Below are 4,549 nucleotides of genomic sequence, written 5' to 3' on the forward strand. Positions count from 1 at the left end.
AAAAAAAAAAAAAAAAAACTGTTGTTGCAGTACAAACAGAACTGCCAGAAGCTAAAGCTGGATTCAGAAGACGATGTAGAACAAGGGATATCAATGCTGATGTCTCATGGATCTTGGCTGAAAGCAAAGAATACCAGAAAGATATTTACCTAGGTTTTGCTGACTATGCAAAGGCATTCTAGTGTGGATCATAACAAATTATTGATAACAGTACCAAGAACAGGAATTACAGAACACTTAACTGTGTTCAGGAGGGACCAGTACATAAACCAAGAAGCAGCTGCTCAAACACAACAAAGGGGATAGTGTGTGGTTTCACACCTAGAAAGGTATGCATCCTCTCACCATACTTATTCAAACTGCACACTGAATAAATAATCCAAGAAGCTGGACCATATGAAGAAGAACATGTCATCAGGACTGAAGGAAGACTCATTAACAACCTAAGATATGCAAATGACACAACCTTACTTGCTGAAAGTGAAGAGGACTTGAAGCACTTACTGAGAAGATGAAAGACTACAGCCTTCAGTACAAATTACACCTCAACACAAAGAAAACAAAAATCCCCACAACTGGACCAATAAGCAACATCATGATAAACAGAGAAAAGACTGAAGTTATCCAGGATTTCATTTTACTTGGATCCAAAATCACCACCCAGGGAAGTAGCAGTCAAGAAATCAAATGACATATTGCATTAGGCAAATCTGCTGCACAAGACCTCTTTAAAGTGTTAAAAAGCCAAGTTATCACTTTCAGAACTAAGGTATTCCCAACCCAAGCACTGGTATTGTCAATCGCCTCATATACTCACAAAAGCTGGACAAAGAATAAGGAAGACCAAAGAAGAACTGATGCCTTTGAATAACAGTGTTGGTGAAGAATACTGAATACACCCTGGACTGCCAGGAGAATGAACAAATCTGTCATGAAAGAAACACAGCCAGACTGCTCCTTAGAAATGAAGATGTTGAGACTTCATTTCCTGTACTTTGGTCATGTTATAAAGAGGGACTAGTCTCTGGAGAAAGTAAAGCAAAGAATCAGCAAAAAAGAGGAAGACCCTCAACAGGATAGATTGACACAGTGGCTGCAACAATGGGCTCAAACTAGCAACGACTGTGTGAATAGCGCAGGACAGGGCAGCATTTTCTTCTGTTTATATAAGGTCACTATCAGTCAGAACCAACTCAATGGCACTTACTAACAATGACAACAGAGGAAAAAAATGTTTATTTTAAATAAATAAACAATTATCAATGTTTCAATTTATCCTGTTGTTGTTGTTGTTGTTATGTGCCGTCGAGTCGGCCCCAACTCATAGCGACCCCTCCTTGGGTTTCCGAGGCAGTATCACTACGGAAGTAGGATTGCCCAACCTTCCTTCCGAGGAGTGGCTGGTGGGTTTGAACCGCCAGCCATCTCGTTAGCAGGCAAGTGACTTAGCCACTATGCTACCAGAGCTCCTTCAATTTATCCTATATGGTGAAATTTAATCACCAAAAACCCCAGTCTCTGTGTAAAACTTGTCACAGCATTAAAAGCTCAGCTCTCTTTCCAAGAGTCAGTCCATGTTTCTAATGGAGCCTGGACAGAACACATGTGGACAGGCTTTTACAGCAGAGGAGTCCCTGACTCCTTATGACATACCAAACTCAAATGAAACTCACTGCCATCAAGTTGATTCTGAGTCACAGAGACCCCTACTGGGTTTCCAAGGCTGTAAATCTTTACAGAAGCTGACTGCCTCATCTTTCTTCCATGGAGGAGATGGTGGGTTCGAACCACTGACCTTCTGCTTAATGGTCAACTGCCTTAACCACTGCATCACCAAAGCTCCTTCCTTTCTACATAAGGAAATGTAAAACTGCTCCTGCCACTCATTTATAGTCTCAGTCAGAGAAGACTACCACTCTCTAGGTATTGTAGATTTGACATAAACATAGACAAAGAAAAGCCACAGAGTATATCCACCACTGTCATTTGATGAAACTGCAACATCTTCCACAGCTCAACAGCATTGGTCTCCAGAGGGCCAGCACAAGCTACTGGTCTGCTCAGCACCCACTACCCTTCCCTTACATACCTATGGCTTTCTACTGCAGGCCACAGGTCTAATTTTGTCACAATCTGTTGGAGTTGACTCTGTGCAACTCACCTTCAACCTCTTTTATCACTCAGTTCCTCTCTCCACTCCTCAGTTTCCTAAGTCAGTTCTGGCTCATTAAGACCCCATGACTGTCAGAGTAGAACTATGGTCCACAGGGTCTCAAGAGCTAGATTTCCAAAGCAGATCACCACACCTTTCTTTCAAGGCTCCTCTGGGTAGACTTGAACCACCAACCTCTCAGTTAGCAGCTGAGCACATTAACCACTGGCATCATCCAGGGACTCCCCTCCTTTCTTAAGAAGGATTTAATATTTTATAATAGAAGCAGTCATTTTAAAAAACACACTCAAGTTTTCCTTTACTTATTGGAATTGAGAAAAACATTCAGTTCCTAAAAATCCTCAACCCTGGCTATGCTCAGGGAGAAAAGAACACAGGTAGAATTTTGGGTAGAAGAAACAAAGTTTCTTCAAAAGAAATCAGCACTTCATAAATGCATGTTCTTTTACCTTACTGTATAATTGCATATGAGACAAAATAGTAATGTGAAAGTTATGTCAAACTCAGACTGGACTGTAAGTATGAAAGTACTACCACCTCCGGCACTTTCTCAAAGTAAATCATCAAAACCATTTATCTTCAACTGCATGTCTGTAACAAGGCTATCAGTTATGTGACACCCTATAAAACGACAGACACAATTTCTAATTAAATCCATTCTTTGATTTTAATTACTCTAGAGAATGATTACATATTTAACTTGGCTATCTTTAAAAAATTAAGTTGCTTTAATGAAAGTATTTTAGATAGCTAAACCACCATACATTAATTAGAAAGTTAATCATCCTGCTTGTTCTCACAAAAAGATTTTAAAGAAGGTGGGAAGGTAGTGTGTTTGGTGCTTTTTAAGAAGTTAATTAGAGGTCACCCAGTAAGAAAGGTCATCCAGGAAATAAAGTTTATCAAAAACCCGAAATATATAATTTGCATTGAGTCATGAGATTTTCTTTAATGAATTTACTTATGCTCATTTGAAAAGAAAATGTTCAGTTCACTGTATCAGGCTTATTTTTCAACATGCTATGAAATTTCTGTATACTAAAACAACTACTCTAGAATGTGATTTCTGAGAGACAGAAGGCAAAGAAAATCATAATCCATGACTAACAAAGCTCAAAAATTAGCTCAAACATGTTACAAGTTAAATTATTAATGAGAATAGGTCCATAAAACAGAAGATATTACCAATCAGTAAGTAAATCATGTGCTGAAAATGCAGCATACATTTCCCTACCACTGATTCATTTATTAATAATAAAGCTATTTATTTCTAGAGATGAGTAATCCATCTGAAAATGTAAACTCATTATGGTTATGTGTAGGCAAAATTGTCATTTGGATGACTTTCAAAGCATACACATAACCTTATCTTCCTCAATCTATATGTTACAAATTTTATCCTCCTCTTCCACTACCTTCTATAATCTCATTAACCAAACTCAGTGCCATCAAGTTGACTCTGACTCACAGCAACCCTTTCTGGATATCCAAGGCTGTAAATCTTTACAGAAGCAGACTGCCTCATCTTCTGCTAAGTAACTGGTAGATTCAAACCACCAACCTTTTGGTTAGCAGCCAAATGCCTTTATTGCTATATAACCAGAGCCCCTTATAATCCCATTGTTGTTGTTGTTGTTGTTGTGTGCCGTCGAGTCGGCCCCGACTCATAGCGACCCCTCCTTGGGTTTCTGAGGCAGTATCACTACGGAAGTAGGATTGCCCAACCTTCCTTCCGAGGAGTGGCTGGTGGGTTTGAACCGCCAGCTGTCTGGTTAGCAGGCAAGTGTCTTAGCCACTATGCTACCAGAGCTCCCTATAATCCCATTAGTAACTCTTAAAATACTTACTCATTTTCCAAACACCTCTTCTCTCAAGGCAATTCATCCTACACAATAAAACAGTATTGCATCACAACAATATTTCAAAATCTCAATTAAATAAGACAAAATGAGATAAAGTGTATGAAGGTACACTGCACAAAATCTGTCACAAAAAAGATCTTTAATAAATATTGATGGAATCTGCATTCAATGTAACCCCTTGGACACCAAAACATTAAAAACTAGAAGATTTACATTTAACAAAAAATTAGACTAACTTCATACCAACGGAATAGGGGCAAATTGAACGTATCAACAACGGAGAGTGGGAAGAAGTAGAAGAATCTGACCTCACAACATAATTGCAGATGCAACACAAAAGTAATATATATTCCCCAGGCATACCATTCTTCATTTACTCCTTGCTCACTCAGCCAAAGGAAAATAAGGGCACTCATTCGTTTGGTCTTGGCTGGCTTACTGCATCTATTTTCTACGTGACATTCCTGCTCTGAAGGTGGTCTTCTATTGTACAACTATCTTGCCATATGGTCAG

General features: G+C 39.0%; 1 protein-coding gene across 1 annotated transcript in view; it reads right to left on the minus strand.

Annotated features, from left to right (window-relative positions):
* The window catches only part of SMYD3 (SET and MYND domain containing 3), a 1,342,222-nt gene that overhangs the window by 1,151,928 nt on the left and 185,745 nt on the right, over window positions 1-4,549 (minus strand). The gene's annotated exons all lie outside the window — the stretch shown is intronic.

This window comes from Orycteropus afer, unplaced genomic scaffold (assembly GCF_000298275.1).
Source record: "Orycteropus afer afer isolate SDZICR_OR568_19922 unplaced genomic scaffold, OryAfe1.0 scaffold00533, whole genome shotgun sequence".
In the NCBI taxonomy this organism is placed as follows: domain Eukaryota; kingdom Metazoa; phylum Chordata; class Mammalia; order Tubulidentata; family Orycteropodidae; genus Orycteropus; species Orycteropus afer.